This window comes from Bubalus kerabau, chromosome 1 (genome assembly GCF_029407905.1).
Source record: "Bubalus kerabau isolate K-KA32 ecotype Philippines breed swamp buffalo chromosome 1, PCC_UOA_SB_1v2, whole genome shotgun sequence".
NCBI classification, from domain to species: domain Eukaryota; kingdom Metazoa; phylum Chordata; class Mammalia; order Artiodactyla; family Bovidae; genus Bubalus; species Bubalus kerabau.
Window position 1 is genome coordinate 68,525,690 of NC_073624.1, and position 19,301 is coordinate 68,544,990.

At 39.4% G+C, this 19,301-nt stretch overlaps 1 long non-coding RNA gene across 1 annotated transcript in view; it reads right to left on the bottom strand.

The window, feature by feature from the left end:
• Positions 1-5,245: 5,245 nt before the first annotated feature.
• Positions 5,246-19,301, bottom strand: part of LOC129650500 (uncharacterized) — a 122,379-nt gene continuing 108,323 nt past the window's right edge. Inside the window, exons 7-8 of the long non-coding RNA XR_008713799.1 lie at positions 14,436-14,571; positions 5,246-5,301 (exon numbers count right to left, since the gene is read on the bottom strand). This is a non-coding gene — a long non-coding RNA (uncharacterized LOC129650500). The remainder of the gene's footprint in view (positions 5,302-14,435; positions 14,572-19,301) is intronic.

Sequence of the window (19,301 nt, forward strand, 5' to 3'; positions counted from 1 at the left end):
TGGCTTAAAACTCAACATTCAGAAAACTAAGATCAAGGCATCCGGTCCCTTCACTTGATGGCAAAATAGATGGGGAAACAAAATAGATGGAAGCAGTGACAGACTTTATTTTGGGGGACTCCAAAATCACTGGAGATGGTGTTTGCAGCCATGAAATTAAAAGATGTTTACTCCTTGGAAGAAAAGTTATGACCAACCTAGACAGCATATTAAAAAGCAGAGACATTACTTTGCCAACAAAGATCCATCTAGTCAAAGCTATGATTTTTCCAGTGGTCATGTATCGATATGAGAGTTGGACTATAAAGAAAACTGAGTGCCAAAGAAGTGATGCCAAAGAATTTGAATTGTGGTGTTGGAGGAGACTCTTGAGAGTCCCTTGGACAGCAAGGAGATCCAACCAGCCCATCCTAAAAGAAATCAGTCTTGAATATTCTTTGGAAGGACTGATGCTGAAGCTGAAACTCTAATACTTTTGCCACCTGATGCAAACAATGGACTCATTTGAGAAGATGCTGGGAAAGATTGAAGGTAGGAGGAGAAGGGGTCAGCAGAGAATGAGATGGTTGGGTGGTTCACTGATTCAATGGACATGAGTTTGAGTCAGCTCCGGGAGTTGGTGATGGACAGGGAAACCTGGCATGCTGCAGTCCATGGGGTTGCAAAGAGTTGGACACAACTGAGGATGTGGAATGAACTGATGTTCACTTTAGACAGTTCTCAAAGAGCTTAAGTGATCTGCCCAATGCCAAGAGCTAAGAGAGAACAAATTTGAAATTTAAAAACATATCTGTAGTTTTCTGAAATCCATGATATCACTGTTGTATCATCATTCAAATTAAGCTTCAAAGGACTAGCTTACAGGGGTACACGGATAGCCCCCGAATGCTGTGGATTGAATGAATTGTAGTAGAAAGCTTATGAAGCCCAGAGATAGAGTCAAACTTCTGGCTGCAGATCTACTAAGAAGAGTCAGAGATTTGTCATTATTTTGTTTTCAAATTCAAAGCATGTGTTCAAATACATGTTCAAGAATTTCTTAGCTCATTTCTCCCCCACCCCTTTTTCTAGGAAACTTACATTGTTTACTGGAACACAGCTTGGCTCCTTTGTTTGTGTTTGTTTCCATTTATGAAGATGTAAAAATCTCACAGGGACTGTAACATCCTTCCCTTTTTCTACCCTGTTGCTTTCTACTCACTTTCTGTAGTTAAGCAGTTTCTTTAGTTCTGATTTATACTTTCACTTTCTTTTGAAAAAGAAAAAGAAGCTAAAGCAGATATATGTTTGTTTTCTTATTTCAAGTATTATCTGTTTAAAATATAAACTGCGTCACCTACTTGCTTAAAACCCTCCAGTGGCTATCCCTCACTCTTGTGATAAATCCAAACTCCTATGAGCTTCTAGAACCTACATTATCTGCTCTTGATGAAGTCTCTGACTTCCCTTTCTAGCATTCTATACTTTGTCTTTCCCCTAAGTTTACTTGAATACATGCATATTCATCCTTCCCTCCTCATCTTTGAGCTTGCTAAATCCTGCCTGCAATGCTCTTTACCCTGCTAACCCTCTTATATGATTGCATTATCTGCTCAAATGTCACCTCAAAAGGACCTCACTGGCAGCTCCATTATCATTCTCTATACTCTTTCCTTGCTTTGGTTGTTTTCATAGCATTTGACACTACCAGACATTATATTATGGGGGCTTCCCAGGTGGCGCTAGTGGTAAAGAACCTGCCTATAAGAGACACGGGTTCGATCCCCAGGTTGGGAAGATCCCTGGAGGAGGACATGGCAAACCATTCCAGTATTCCTGCCTGGAGAATCCCATGGACAGAGGAGCCTGATGAGCTACAGTCCATAGGGTCGCAAAAAGTTAGACAAGACTGAAGCAACTTAGTACCCACACACAACCATGCATTATATACATGTATTTGCTAGCTGATCATTGTCAGTACCACTTACTAGAATTTAACCCCTATGAGGCAAGAACATGCCCTGCTCACCATTCTGACACTTGTGCTTGCAACAGCGCCTTTCAATAGTGGGTGATCAAGAAATATTTGTTTAATGGATTGACAGATTAAAGAATCAGTATTTCCTCCACGTCTCTCGTTTTCCTTCATTGTTAATCTCATGCTGCCTCCCTTTTGTCTGTGAGTTGTTAAAACAAAAACTCTATTAGAATTTCTATTTCACTGTTTCACTTGTCTTTAGTATTCCCATTGATTCTTGCTGCTTTTACTGCTTTTTAGAATTTTACAACCGTGTTTTCCCTTTCTGTGCAATTTTTTAACCTGATATCATAATTTCCCACTTTGAGCTTGTCTTCCTCCAGCAATGTCTTGTATCTTGTTGAAAAGAAAGATTTTCTAACATCCTACCTTCTATACTGTATAAACATCATTTCAAAGAAGGATGGTTGTTTCTCATTCTTCAGGTTGATTCTCTTGAACCACTGAAGCATTCCTCACCGACTGATTGTTCTCTTTGTATATCTGTATGGAGGCAGATCTTTGCTCTTGCAGTACTATGTATTAGAACTAGTTCTTCAAAGAGACTTTGTGTATTTCTAGTAGAGTATCCCAGACCTGCTGCTACTGCTGCTAAGTCGCTTCAGTAGTGTCCGACTCTGTGCGACCCCATAGACGGCAGCCCAACAGGCTCCCCCATCCCTGAGATTCTCCAGGCAAGAACACTGGAGTGGGTTGCCATTTCCCTCTCCAATGCATGAAAGGAAAAGTGAAGTGAAGTCGCTCAGCCGTGTCCAACTCTTAGTGACCCCATTGACTGCAGCCTTACCAGGCTCCTCCGTCCATGGGATTTTCCAGGCGAGAGTACTGGAATGGGTTGCCATTGCCTTCTCTGGTATCCCAGATCTGCTGCTACGGCTGCTAAGTCGCTTCAGTCATGTCTGACTCTGTGCGACCCCATGGCAGCCCACCAGGCTCCCCCGTCCCTGGGAAGCTCCAGGCAAGAACCCTGGAGTGGGTTGCCATTTCCTTCTCTGGTGCATGAAAGTGAAAAGTGAAAGTGAAGTTGCTCAGTCGTGTCGGACTCTTAGCGACCCCATGGACTGCAGCCTACCAGGCTCCTCCATCCATAGGATTTTCCAGACAAGAGTACTGGAGTGGGGTGTCATTGCCTTCTCCGTATCCCAGATCAGGTGCAGTTAAAGACAGAAGGTAATTTTTTGATTTGCTGTGATTTAACTTTGCCAGTTTGGACATTAAGGTGTCATAGGGAACAGAATATGGAAGGAGAAATTGTTCCCTCTAGAGGCTTACTTACTATGGAGCAGCATGTCTTTGCTGAAGGAGGTCCTGGTAAGTTCGCTGGGGGGCAACTAGCTGTGACACTCCCTCTCTTAGTTAAATGGTCAGCAGGACTATAGTAAAGAATGATGCAGGAGACTTAAGAGAGGCAGGTTAGATCCCTGGGTTGGGAAGATCCCCTGGAGAAGGTCATGGCAACCCACTCCAGTATTCTTGCCTGGAAACTCCCCTGGACAGAGGAGCCTCGTGGGTTATAGTCCATAAGATCGCAGAGTCGGACACAACTGAAGCGACTTGGTCCAGCCAAGCCAAACAGCTCCATAAGTGTGTCAGGCATGGAGTAAACATAATTTTTTTTTAAATCTTTGCTCTTATATTTGTAGCTTTCCCAAAGATATTGGGTAAAGTGAAATTGTTTCCCAAATATACAATAACCTAGTCTGTGATCCACTTTCACCACATATTTCTGAACTTCTAGCCAAGGAGGTACTACCTGTGTCCATTTCAGATACTACAGGAGTTCCTTTCATGTTCTTTTTGCTTTTCTGGCTCACAAACTAAAATAGACGTCTCGATATTTATATATACCTTTCCCACGTTCAGGGAAAATCTGGAGGAGAGGTACCAATTAAAGATTATTTTCAAATCACCACTGTTACTGAAAGTTAGTTGCCTAATTGGTTTTATTTTAATGTTATATATTTAAAAAATGAATGGTGTAATCAGACCTAGATACCTGCCTCCCAGCCTGTTTATATATCAAATATAATTTACCTGATGATGGTATTTGTGTTCACATAATATGTTATTGATACAAGACAGAATTTTAGATCTGTTACCAACCAGGGCTCTTGGCCTCGTTAATCAATAGAAATTGATAAGACCAGACAAGAAACTCAGGTAAGGCTTTGCTGGGCCTCCTGGTATAGTAGGAGGGAGCTAGAAAAAGTTACAGGTTCCCTTGCTTACTAGCTGCCCCAGAGGAGCGGTGAGCTGGTTCCTTTTATGCAGTGAGGATAGGGATAGGTCCAAGAGTCAGGCCAGACGTGTGGCTCAGGTGGTTTGCCCACCCCTTTGGTGGTGGTGTGTGCAGGGGCAGGCACAGTACCCTGATTTGGCTCCCAACACGTTTCTTTTGCTCCCAGCTCTTCAGAAGTGGCAGTTGGGTTTTTTTTAATCTCTTTGTGCCTTATTGTCCATAATTTGCTCCAACTTTGCATATATACAGTTATCTTTAGTTCCTTATAGTTTCTTTGTATTTTATTGCTTGAGAAGACATTTGTCCAGGTGCAAATGCTGGGTCCCAGGTCCCAGGCTGTCTCAGATCCACTTTCCTAGACCTTCTTTGTGTTAAGAATAACATGTTACCTGGATCTGGATTTGTTTTTCACTTGGCTCAGATGGTAAAGAATCTGCCCGCATACAGCATTATCATTACCATCTTTCTAAATTCCATATATATGCATTAGTATACTGTATTGGTGTTTTTCTTTCTGGCTTACTTCATTCTGTGTAATCGGCTCCAGTTTCATCCACCTCATTAGAACTGAATCAAATGTATTCTTTTTAATGGCTGAGTAATACTCCATTGTATATACGTACCACAGCTTTCTTATCCATTCATCTGCTGATGGACATCTAGGTTTAGGATTGGGAACACTTGTACACCCGTGGCAGATTCATGTTGATGTATGGTAAAACCAATACAATATTGTAAAGTAATTAGCCTCTAATTAAAATAAATAAATTTAAATTAAAAAAAAAAAAAAGAATCTGCCCGCAAAGCAGGAGACCCAGGCTTGGTCCCTGTGTTGGGAAGATCTCCAGGAGAAGGGAATGGATATCCACTCCAGTATTCTTGCTTGGGAAATCCCACAGACAGAGGAGCCTTGCTTGTAGACTTGCGGTCTATAGTCTATGGGGTTGCAAAGAGTCTGACATGACTGAGTGACTAACAATTTCACTTTAATCCTGAACATATTGGTATCTCAGAGCCAAGAGTTACCTTTATCAAATGAACTCTCCTAGAAAAAATTAAAAAGGAAGCAATTACTCGTGAGAAGAGTATGTAAAGAATAGTAATATTTAAAATGTTAGAGGAAATGAGTTAATTTGGTCCATTCCATCTGTTTTTCCTCTTGTCCTATGCCCTCAATGTGCCTTAGAAGACTGAGGAAAGAGAATGTAAGAAATTCACAGGGGGAGATGGTTCTCAAGACCTGCTTTGTTCCTTTAAATTAGCCCAATTTACCCATGACACAGTGGCAAGGATTTATTACACGGTGTATAGATTTTGGAAATCCTTTCTTGGTCATTCCACTGTGCTCCCATTACTTCACTGCTATTTCATTTTCTAGTCCTTACTGATTCTTGTCCTTCTCTTCTCCTTTTAGGTTCTGGTCACACACTCTTGGCTCTCACAGTAAAATTGATTTCCTAGGTTTTGATCCCTCATGTTGTTTGAGCATTTCAGATGTCCTCATCCCCTGGCTCCTGGTACCAGATTTGAAGCTGCTTCAGTTAAGTGCTTATTTATGATTCAGACAGCAGGGTATAGTATTTAAGGACATAGAGGGAGCCAGAATGTCTGGGTTTGAAAACTGTCTTAACGTTTAGTCAACAGAGGGTCCTGGGTCGGTAACTTTTTACCCAGAAAATGGTGACTATTAGTATGAACATTATAGGCTTGTTTCAAAACAGAAATAAATTAACACTCATAAAGTGCCCACAACAGTGGTGGATACAGGCTAACTGTTACAGTTATCTTGTAAGTAAATTGAAAAATAAAATAGTACATTAACCCAGTCTGGCTCCTACATTTTTTTTTTTCTGTTTTGCAACAGAGTTATTAAGCCCTCATTATTAAGGCAAAATCATTTTCTGCTTGAAGTGAAGTGGTGTCTGACTCTTTGCGACCCCATGGATTGTAGCCTACCAGGCTCCTCTGTCTATGGGATTTTCCAGGAAAGAAAACTGGAGTGGGTTGCCATTTCCTTCTCCAGATCTCCCTGACCCAGGGATTGAACCCGGGTCTCCCACATTATGGGCAGATGCTTTACTGTCTGAGCCACCAGGGAAGTCCTAAATGATTAAGGCAAAATCATTTCCTGCTTAGGATATATCATTTTCCAAACCAGAATCCTGGTCAGCTGCTTTTCTCTCTTTCATGCTTCTAGAAAGTCCCAAACTTTGCACTGACTGAACAGCAATGAAATTATTGTTTGCAGAGTATAAATCTCTAATTAATATAAATTGGCTTAAAGACTACAAGGACTTTGCAGTTAAAGGAAGATAAAATTTGCAGAGAACAAACTGGACACTTCATAGGGTGTTTTCCTCAAGTGCACCTGAAAACCAGGGCAACAGGACTGTAAATCCCCTGTAAATGAATAAGATATGTGGTTTCAAGCTGAAAGATGAATTCTACTCTTTAATACATCAGACATCTGCTTTATTCAAGACAGTTACTTTCAGTGTTCATTTGACTCCCATGCCTCTTAGGTTTTATCAGATAGGAACATCGAAAACACTTTTCAATTTCCCATTTCATTCTCAATTAGCCTAATTCTTGACTAGATTTCAGTTTCTCTCAGTTTGGAATCTCTGATTATTTCTGAATTGTTGGAACCTTATGAGATCCAGATGATTTCATCTATTTCACCAAATTCCTGTTAGGGTCAAGTTGATATCTTATTTTTCTTCCAAGTTCAGATAGTGCCCTAAAATTGAAAATAGCTCTCCCTATTTAAAATTAGCTTAATTAACATTTATGTACACCTAATTTTCTTTGATTCCTTTTTAAATTCTCAAATATTTTATTTCAGATTTCTCTGGCAATCCACTGGTTAAGACTGCGTGCTCCCTACAGTGGTAGAGGGTGGCGATTTGATCACCAGTGGGGGAACTAAGAACCTGCATGTCATGTGGCATGGCCAAAATTGTTTTGTTAATTAAAAGAATTTTTTAAAAATTCTGGAAACTTTTACTCTCACTTATCTTTGAGTTTCTTTTTCCAGTTGAGATCATTTAAATTTCTTAAGGTTATCTCTTGAAATATATTGATTTGAGGAAAGAACACCTGTCTTTTATCATTAGTTTGTAAGGTATTATGCAAATGCAGTTTCTGTTTTCACAAAAAGGAAAAGAAAACAAATGAATCAAAAGATTCAGCAAGAGTTCTGTATAATGTAACTAGAGCCAGATGTGATATCTTCTGAGTCAGTTACAGGAAAGAGAGGGTTGAAAGAATGAGGGACCCAAATCTGACGTGTTAAAAAGATCTTGTATTAGGATGAACTCCAAAATATAGAGAAATATGAATGTAAATGTTACAATACATTCTCCAAAATTTAACAAAGAGAATCATTGGAGCAACAAACGTTGCAACTTATCTGTTTAGTTGATGCCCCAAAGAGTCAAAATTATTGTTTAATATGTGGGAAGCAGATTTGTTAAGTAACGGTTCTTTCAAGTTTTTCATACATAACATGAATTATTTTGTATAGGAATTCACTTGAATCAAAGCAGCTATTGGTAGAGAACAGTCTTCCCAGGTGGCTCAGTGGTAAAGAATCTGCCTGCAATGCAGGAGATGTGGGTTCAGTCCCTGGGTTGGGAAAATCCCCTAGAGAAGGATATGACAACCCACTCCAGTATTCTGACCTGGGAAATCCCTTGGACAGAGGAGCCTGGAGGACTGCAGTCCATGGAGATGCAAAAGAGTCAGATATGACTTAGTGACTAAACAACAACAACTGGCAGAGAATAGAGGTGCTGCCAAATATCCACAATGCACAGGACACCCTCCACAACAAAGAATTATGTCAATCCAAATGTCATTAGTGATAAAGTTAAGAAGATTTGAATTAGGTGTTTATAAATATAGTTAATCAAGGAACCAAGGTAATCATAACTAAGAACTTATGCTATTTCAAGAAACTTGGAGCAACTCTCCTCACCTTTTAGCACAAAATGAGACTGACAGAAATTTCAAAATGCCTTTCCAGAAATAAGACATGTGCAGCCACAGTTAGGTTTCCTTTTCACTCTTCTCCTTGGTTTTCCTGCTATAGGATTTTGGAGGATGGAGGTGAGGTGGTGGTTATAATGTGTTTGAAGGGTTCTATAATCTGTAGAGAGCTATATCGATACAGGGAGCTATTGTAAAAATAAAAGCCCAGGGCATCCTTCAATAGGCTTCTTTGTTGTCTGATGCTATTGCAGACTTTGTGCAGTCACTACTCCTGGCTATTTTATTTAACCTATAGGTCATCCCCTTTGAGCATATCTGTAGTCTTACTCCTTTTGCCTTGTAGTGCCTTGTGGAGTTTTTAGCACAAAGCATACTGAGGCAGTTTTAGTGTTAAGCTCTATTTTTCTGAAATGTGAGAGGTTGAGTTTCGAATTCTATACAGATGAGTAAAACTCAGTTATTCTCCAGTAACAATATTTCCTACAGATTTATTTCCTGGCAGCTAGTAGGGCAGACAACCATTGTCGCTTCAATCTGATCAAGGCTTTTGAAGGGTATTGGTACCACCCAACTGTCTCCAGGCCTCTGAATCATGGTTTCCCAGGAAGACTTCCCATTGCTTACTCTAGGAGCTTTCAGAAATAACTTCCTTAATAGCTTCAGATGGAACTAGAAGATCAAATCGAGCAGCAAAAGTTAGAGGGAACATGAACCTCTGCTGCACTGTTGGGTTGGGGAGAGTGATCAAGGAATATATTATCATCACCGCCAGAAGCAATCAAACTTACTGACTAGAAACTGGACTAATTTTAAGATAGAAGGAATACCCCTGCAACCTGTATAAGCAGGTCATTATGTAATGTTGACCCTAAACCCCTTAGACGCAAAGAGAGGTTCTCGCCTGTCTGCATCTGTTAGTTCAGATCCAGAAAATGACCCTGCTCCTAGGTGAGGAGATGTAAGTCAAACCTTAACTCTGTGTTCCTAAATATAAGAAAAAAAATTTTCATATCTGGGGTAGATTTGGGTGATGTGAATAATTCTATCTCCTGTTTCTAGATTTTGGCAAGGCATCATGGATTAGAGATCAAAAACATGTAGGAGCAATTAAGGTTGATTTATCTTTAAATACTTTCTATAAAGCATTCGGAGAAGGCAATGGCACCCCACTCCAGTACTCTTGCCTGGAAAATCCCATGGATGGAGGAGCCTGGTAGGCTGCAGTCCATGGGGTCGCTAAGAGTCAGACACAACTGAGCGACTTCACTTTCACTTTTCACTTTCATGCATTGGAGAAGGAAATGGCAACCCACTCCAGTGTTCTTGCCTGGAGAATCCCAGGGACGGGGGAGCCTGGTGGGCTGCCATCTATGGGGTCGCACAGAGTCGGACATGACTGAAGTGACTTAGCAGCTTAGCATAAAGCATTCTCTGGGAAAAGGGGCTATTTGTCTCCTCTGAAAAGCTAAGGCTGTGTTCCTCAATGGTATTCCTCTCAGAGATGGCTCCTGACCTTTCATGGAGCCAGTTCAGGTGGATTTGCAGCATGACTAGTTGGGTGGCCTGCTATTCCATCGTCTAAATCTGAGAAAAGCAATAATTGTTTCGGAAATTCTTGGCTTTCTTAATGTCCATCATTTGACATAAGGCTCGAATGCAGGAGACCTGGGGATCGAACCCAGGTCTCCTGCACTGCAGGCAGATGCTTTACTATCTGAGTCACCTGGAAAGCCCCATAATTTGAAGAGGAAATAAACTGATGCTTTTCTTTTGCTGTGGATGCAGTAAATGGCTATTTGATGATATAGCCTTATCTTGATAATAACCTAACTTTATCTTGATAATGAAAGTGAAAGTCACTGAGTCGTCTCTGACACTTTGCTACCCCATGGACTATACAGTTCATGGAATTCTTCAGGCCAGAATACTGGAGTGGGTAGTCTTTTCCTTCTCCAATGAATCTTCCCAACTCCAGGATTGAACCCAGGTCTCCTGCATTGCAGGTGGATTCTTTACCAGCTGAGCCACAAGGGAAGCCCTTGATAATACTGAGGGAAATGCACTAGAAAAAATTAAAGGATAAACATCAGATTCCAAAGTGACAAGGCGAGGTATTGCTTTCATGCTGGGAAGCCATTTTTTGAGATGTTCTATGTGGGTATCATTTTCTAGGCTAGTCTTGAAATCTTAGAGACATAAAGTTGAAGGTAGAAATGAAGTGAGGCACAGTTTTCATTTGTCAGGAACAAATGAAATGAAATGAAAATTTAAAGTACCTGATGGGAAGGCTGTGGCATGGCATGACCTCTGTGCTTCAATGATAATGAAGACTAGTCTAGAACAGAGGCTTCTGATTCTATACCACTGACATCCTGTGCTGTGGAATTTCTCTGATCAATAGTCTGAATTCCTATATCTCCATTCCCTTTTCATTTAAAACAAATTTCTTCCTAAATTAATGTTCATATTTATGTTTATCTCCTTCCCTCAAATCTCAGAGAAAGTGGTAGCATTAATTCCTCCTTTATAAAGAAAATCTTTCACCTGTGTTTTAATCCCATCCATTCAGCCATATACAGGGCCTTTGTTCTCATTATTCCCCATCTCCTCTACTTTCTTTTCATTTGTCTTTTTATTGGGGTAGGACATACAGTAAGGCATCAACTTGATCATATGTACAATTTGATATTTATATCCATGTACTCAACATATTCGGAGAAGGCAATGGCAACCCACTCCAGTACTCTTGCCAGGAAAATCCCATGAATGGAGAGCCTGGTAGGCTGCAGTCCATGGGGTCACTAAGAGTCAGACATGACTGAGTGGCTTCACTTTCACTTTTCACTTTTATGCATTGGAGAAGGAAATGACACCCCCACTCCAGTACACTTGCCTGGAGAATCCCAGGGACGGGGGAGCCTTGTGGGCTGCCGTCTATGGGGTCGCACAGAGTCGGACACAACTGAAGCGACTTAGCAGCAGCAGCAGCAACTCAACATATTACATATATAAAACATATAGGCATACCGTATACACGTAATAGATACACATATACATATCCATGAAATCAACATTTCCAGCACTCCAGCAGGCTTTCTCTTGCCCTAGTCAGCATATATAATAGCCCAAAGGTAACTGATATTCTGATCTCTGTTATTATAGGTTGTTTTTGCTTTCTCCTTAATTCCATAATTTAATTTCAACATAATAATATATACTCTTACACCTGCCTTCTTTTGCTTAGCTTATATCTGTGTAAATCAATCATGTTTAGGTTGTGTAGGAGTAGCCCATTCTTTTTCATTGGTTTACTTAACTGCATTGAATGGGTACTTTGCTATTTATTTATCTAGCCTACTATTCATTAAGACTACTGTTGTTTTAAGTGTGAGGTTTCAGCATGGGGCTTACAAGTAATGTTGTCATGAACATTCTAATACAGTCTTCGGGTGAATACATTCACTCATTTCTTTTGCAGATCTACACAGAATGGAATAAAATCTTCAAAGGTATAGATATAGGCCTATAGATATAGATATGTTGTGTGTGTGTGTGTCTTTGGTGCATATGACTAAAAAATTTTTAGTGTATTTGACACTTTTAATCCTACCAGCACTATATGGAACTTCTAATTGTTTTACCATTCCACATGCTTGTCATCTCTTGGTTTTTACAATTCATTTTACCCATTCAGGTGAAATATAATGGTATTTCATTGTGGTTTTAATTTGCATTTCCTTGATGAATTTTTATGTTGAATTTCTTTTTATATACATTTTGGCTATCTGCATCCTTTTTAATGAAGTGCCTGTTCAAGTTTTTTGCTCATTAAAAAAAATCTGAATTATCAGTGTGATTCTTATAATAGTTTTTAATGTAATTTGAAATTAAGTTTGAGTCAGATATACATATTAGGAATATCTTCTCTCACTATGTAGGCTGCATTAATATGTTTTAAATTTCCTCTTTTTAGAAATAGAAGATTCTTATTTTAAATGAAGTTCAGCTTACAAAACTTGTATAGATAGTGCTTTTATGTCTCATTTAATCAATTTTGATCTACTTCTGATCATAAAGATGTATCTAGAAGCTATATTATTTTACCCTTCTCATCTAAGTCTGTATCTTTTAAAATGTATATTATGTATTATGAAGTAGAGATCATGATTTAGTTTTGAATGTAGATATCTATTATAAGTATCAAAAGACCATTTATTGGAAAAATGAGCATTATGCTCCTGAGTTACCTTACTGTCCCAGTTTTTTATTGAGTGAACATGTAAACTTGGTCTGGTTCTGGAAACTCTACTCTTGTTTTATTAGTGCATTTGTTTATCTTTGAATCAATACCACCCTGCCTTTACTTCTTTAGCTTTCTAATAATTTGTGATATCTAGTAATGGAAATCTTCCAACATTGCTGTTCTTCAAGATTTCCTTGGATATTCTAGGTCCTTTGATTTCTGTATAAATTTTAGAATCTATATTTCAGTCTCACACTATTGCAATGAATATATATCAAGCTGGAGAAAGCTGGGATTTTAAAGCCATTGAGTCTCTTCACATATGAATATGATACTTTTCCCATTTATTTAGGTCTTCTTTTGTTTCCCTTAGCAATAACATGTAGTTTTCTAGTTGAGGTCATACACATATTTTGTTAAAGTCATTCCTGGACATTTGATGTTTTGATGTCTTATGAATATTGTTTTTAAGTTGAATTTTCAAATGATTTATGTCTAGTATCTAAAATACATTTGAGTTTTTACATTGGCCTTATATCTAGTAACATTGTAAATTACCTTATTAATATACAGTTTTGGATTTTTTTTAAAGAAAAGTATACTTTTCCAGACATCTTTAAAAAATAGTTTTGCTTCTTCCTTTTTGATCACTATAGACTTATTTATTTTTTTTGTCTTACTGTGCTGGATAGAACCTCCACTAACACTTATCAAAGTTAGGCTTCCACCCTCCCACAGAGACTGGGGGACAGGGCCCCTATCTTCAGGGGTTGATTGTAACAAATAGAACATTCATTTGGCAGCTTTGAGCTTTCCCAGGCAGGCAGGCATTTTGAAAGAGATAGAGTCATGTTAGAGATAAGACTCTAAACTTCCGGAAGCCATGCAAGAGTTTAGAGAGAGTCTTTGTCACTTCTGACAGGAATAATTCAGGACTTCCTTGGTGACTCAGATAGTAAAGAATAGACCTGCCAATGCAGGAGACCCAGGATCTATCCCTGGGTCAGGAAGATCTCCTGGAGGAGGAAATGGCAACCCACTCCAGTATTCTTGCCTGGAGAATTCCATTAACAGAGGAACCTTGCGGGCTACAGTTCATGGGGTTGCAGAGCCAGACACTACTGAGCTACTAACACTTCCCTGGTGGTCCAGTGGCTAATACACTATGCTCCCAGTGCAGGGGGCCCAGGTTTGATTCCTGGCCAGGGAGCTGCAACTAGGAGTCCATATGCAGCAACTGAGTTTGCATGCTTCAACTAAGACCCATGGCAGCCAAATAAATAAATATTAATAAAAAGAGAATAATTCATGCTTGCTTCTTCACTTTAGATTTTTTTCTCAACCAACTATAATATGGTTTGGTTTTTCATTATCTATTCACATCATTTTTGTGGTTTTTAAAACAAAACAGATATGTTTTTGCTTTACTCTTGTGACTGTTCTGCAGATCTTATCTTCTTTAGGTACCATTTCCTTCTTGAAGCTTTTTTTCTCCCTTGCCTATAGAAACACATTTGTCTTATAATTCTTCTAGCCTCTCAAATGTTTATCTCTTTTTTGGCTTGGTCAGGATTATACCTCTTAAAAAACTAGTGTTTACTATGGTTTCATCCTTAGCACTTGCTGAGCTCCTTATCACTCTATGATAGCCTGGGCTTTCCCAGAACTTAAGCTTTAATCCCTCCCAAGTCCAGACCTCTTTCCAGTCACCTGGTAGATAGCTCCTAGCTGAGTGGATCTCTGTAAGACTATAGCAGGCACCATCAAATTCTCACTGGTGCTGTGTCTTTGCAATTACTTTACCTGCTTCTTAGAAGATTTTTCTCTTTTCCTTCAACCAATTCATTCCAGAACTTAATGTTGAGCAATTCAGATTTAACTCAAATATTATCTCCTGTGGGCTTCCCAGGTAAAGAACCCACTTTCCCAATTAAAGAACTCACCTGCCATTGAAGGAGACATTAGAGACACAGGTTCAATCTCTGGATGGGGAAGATCTCCTAGAGTAGAAAATGGCAACCCACTCCAGTATTCTTGCCTGGAAAATCCCACGGACAGAGGAGCCTGGTGAACTGCAGTCTATGGGGTCACAAAGAATTGGACATGACTGAAGTGATTTAGCATTATCTCTTGTGAAAAACCTTCCCCTACTCTCTGAGGTGGATTTAGATTCTTCCCTGGTTTTGTCCTAGCATAATCCTTTGTTCATATTTCAATTATATGATTTTTACAGTTATTAAAATCATTGACTCATTTTTCCCCCAACAAAATATTTATGGTAGCTTGCTTTTATTTAAAATCTCTTTTTAGACATCATTCAATCATTGGATATTGAGTTAGACTAAAATTTCCTTCCAATTTCTTGGGTGTTATAACTTTGTTAGTCTATCTTTCTATCCCAGCACCAAACGAACTGTCTTGCATTTGGAAAATGACCAATACAATATTTTTTAAAAATGAATGGCCACTAAGTGGCCTGTGAATAGGGGAAGAGAAGGCAATGGCACCCCACTCCAGTACTCTTGCCTGGAAAATCCCATGGATGGAGGAGCCTGGTGGGCTGCAATCCATGGGGTCGCGACTGAGCGACTTCCCTTTCACTTTTCACTTTCACGCATTGGAGAAGGAAATGGCAACCCACTCCAGTGTTCTTGCCTGGAGAACCCCAGGGACGGTGGAGCCTGGTGGGCTGCCGTCTATGGGGTCGCACAGAGTCGGACACGACTGAAGCGACTTAGCAGCAGCAGCAGGCAAGATTATCGTCTCTCACCACAATCTTACCTGAATTTTACGGTGCTGAAATATAGAGAAACAAAAGACGAAAGTATATCATGGGAATCTTTAACCTCATTGAATAGGAAGACTCTCTTGACGAAGAGTTTATTAAGCGGAGACTGGCACTACTGAGATCCCTGGAAGATTCTAGTTTTCAGACAGGTGACTGCCACCTACTGGACAAGACAGGAAGTTTTGTTTATATTCAGAGAATCCGCACATTTTTAAGTCACCAATTTCAGTGTTTCAGCTTGTCCTTATTTAACGTGCCTCTTTTAGAATAGGACTCAAGCATTATATGTTGAATTAGATTATATGTGTCTTTTCAATTCTAAAACTTGCATTTCATTCATAGTGAAACTGTTAGCCACACAGTCATGTCTGACTCTTTGCAATCCCATGGACTGTAGCCCATCAGGCTCCTCTGTCCATGGAATTCTCCAGGCAAGAATACTGGAGTGTGTAGTCATTCCCTTCTAGATGGGATCTTCCTGACCCAAAGATTGAACCCAGGTGTCCCACATTGCAGGCAGATACTTAACCACCTAAGGCACCAGAGAAGTCCATTTCATTCATAAGACCATAGTAAATAAAATATATGCATTCATCTATATATGAATGAGTCAACTAAAGAGTTATTCTCTGATTTTACTAATTTGCAAGTTTGCTCTTTTATCTTCAAGTTTCATCTTTACTTCCAGGTATAATAGCACCTAAACTTTTATTTCTTTCAGAGACATTGTCATAAACATGAAAATTTGAAGTTTTTTGTTGTTGTTGTTGTTGTTGGGTTCTTAGAAATATTGTCCCCATATTTCTAGTACTTTTAGACAAAACTTGATTCTTCAAAGTCAAACAACATTTCGTTTCCTGGACTTCTAGCTCCCGTCTTGACCTTATCTCCATTCTCGAATTAGTAACTAAACATTTTCTTTGTTCTCCATCATTCAACTTTCTCACAGGGCTTTGCTACACTTTTTCTCTTTAAAATATTTTATGACTGACATGGCCTAAACATAAATGCACTAATAAATCCTTCTTTCAATTTGGGTTCAATAATACTCATTTCCAACCCATTTTGTTCTTTCTTGTTATCATTGTGTCCTATTCACTTAGCAAACTTATTAACATGTTTAAGATCAGTATTTATCTTTTACAATAAATGTATAGGAAAGAATTTGTGAAATAATGCAATTTTCTTTACAACACATAGATTTGAAAAACAAAAAATATATAATTTAAATGTCAAATATTTTCCAAATATCTTACAATTTTGCGAGTAAGTTATTCATAAAGAAAAGTACACTGTTATTACAGTATAGTGTGAAATATCTATTAAGTGATTAAGATGTGCCAGTCAGTTCAGTTCAGTTGCTCAGTCTTGTACAATTCTTTTTGACCCTGTGGATGGCAACATGTCAGGCTTCCCTGTCCATCACCAACTCCCAGAACTTACTCAAACTCATGTCCATCACATCAGTGATGCCATCCAACCATTTCACCCTCTGTCGTCCCCTTCTCCTCCCACCTTAATCTTTCCCAGCATCAGTGTCTTTTCTAAGGAGTCACTTCCCTGTATCAGGTGGCCAAAGTATTGGAGTTTCAGCTTCAGCATCAGGTGAATATTCAGGACTGATTTCCTTTAGGATGGACTGGTTGGATCTCCTTGCTGTCCAAGGGACTCACAAGAGTCTTTTCCAGCACCACAGTTCAAAAGCATCAATTCTTTAGCGCTCAGCTTTTTTTATTGTCCATCTCTCACATCCATACATGACCACTGGAAAAGCCAAAGCTTTGACTAGATGGAACAAACATGCCTTTGCTGGCAAACTAATGTCTCTGCTTTTTAATATGCTGTCTAGGTTGGTCATAAATTTTCTTCTAAGGAGTAAGCATCTTTTAATTTCATGGCTGCAGTCACCATTTGCAGTGATTTTGGAACCCCCCAAAATAAAGTCTCTCACCATTTCCATTGTTTCCCTATCTATTTGCCATGAAGTGATGGGGCCAGATGGCATGATCTTAGTTTTCTGAATTTTGAGTTTCAAGCCAACCCTTTCCCTCTCCTCTTTCACTTTGATCAAGAGGCTCTTTAGTTCTCTGCTTGCTGCCATAAGGGTGGTATCATCTGCATATCTGAGGTTCTTAATATTTCTTCCAGCAATCTTGATTCCAGCTTGTGCTTCATCCAACCTGGCATTTTGCCTGATGTATTCTGCATATAAGTTAAATAAGCAGGGTGACAATATACAGCCTTGATATATTCCTTTCCTGGTTTGGAACCAGTCTGTTCCATGTCCAGTTCTAACTGTTGCTTCTTGACCTGCATACAGATTTCTCAGAAGGCAGACCAGGTGGTCTGGTATTCCCATCTCTCGAAGAATTTTCCAGTTTTTTGTGATCCATACAGTCAAAGGCTTTGGTGTAGTCAATAAAGCAGAAGTAGATGGGGAAACAGTGGAAACAGTGTCAGACTTTATTTTGGGGGGCTCCAAAATCACTGCAGATGGTGACTGAAGCCATGAAATTAAAAGACACGTACTCCTTGGAAGAAAAGTTATGACCAACCTAGATAGCATATTCAAAAGCAGAGACATTACTTTGCCAACAAAGGTTCGTCTAGTCAAGGCTATGGTTTTTCCAGTAGTCATGTATGGATGTGAGAGTTGGACTGTGAAGAAGGCTGAGCGCCAAAGAATTGATGCTTTTGAACTGTGGTGTTGGAAAAGACTCTTGAGAGTCCCTTGGACTGCAAGGAGATCCAACCAGTCCATTCTGAAGGAGATCAGCCCTGGGATTTCTTTGGAAGGAATGATGCTAAAGCTGAGACTCCAGTACTTTGGCCACCTCATGCAAAGAGTTGACTCATTGGAAAAGACTCTGATGCTGGGAGGGATTGGGGGCAGGAGGAGAAGGGGACGACAGAGGATGAGATGGCTGGATGGCATCACTGACTCAATGGACGTGAGTCTGAGTGAACTCTGGGACTTGGTGATGGACAGGGAGGCCTGGCGTGCTGCGATTCATGGGGTTGCAAAGAGTCAGACACGACTGAGCGACTGAACTGAACTGAACTGAGATGTTTTTCTGAAACTCTCTTGATTTTTGATGATCCAGCGGATGTTGGCAATTTGATCTCTGATTCCTCTGGTTCCTCTGGCTTTTCTAAATCCAGCTTGAACATCTGGAAGTTCACGGTTCATGTACTGTTGAAGCCTGGCTTGGATAATTTTGAGCATTACTTTGATAGTGTGTGAGATGAGTGCAATTGTGTGGTAATTTGAGCATTCTTTGGCATTGCTTTTCTTTGGGATTGAAATGAAAACTGACCTTTTCCAGTCCTGTGGCCACTGCTGCGTTTTTCAGGTTTGCTGGCATATTGAGTGCAGCACTTTCACAGCATCATCTTTTAGGATTTGAAATAGCTCAACTGGAATTCCATCACGTCCACTAGCTTTATTTGTGTTGATGTTTCCTAAGGCCCACTTGATTTCGCATTCCAGGATGTCTGACTCTAGGTGAGTGATCAACCATCATGGTTATCTGGGTCATGAAGTTCTGTTTTGTACAGTTCTTTTGTGTATTCTTGCCACCTCTTCTTAATATCTTCTGCTTCTGTTAGGTCCATACCATTTCTGTCCTTTATTGTGCTCATCTTTGCATGAAATGTTCCCTTGGTATCTCTAATTTTCTTGAAGAGATCTTTAGTATTTCCCATTCTATTGTTTTCATATATTTCTTTGCATCAAAAGTCAAGATATGCCAAGTTTCTGTTAAATGCTCAATCATTTCATTTAGTCTTGAAAACAACTTTATGAAGTTGGTACCTCTATTATTCCCAATTTATAGAAGAGATTATGGAGGAATATGTCCAAGATTATGTAGCATGTAGAAAGGAGAGCTATACGCCTTGAAACTTGCTCATGATACTAGACTTGTCCATTTTTCTGGTAAATAAATGTGAAATTTAAACAGGTTGTAGAAGGCCATAGTAATACTAAATGAAGATAGAACTATTGCTAACAGGTTTCAAT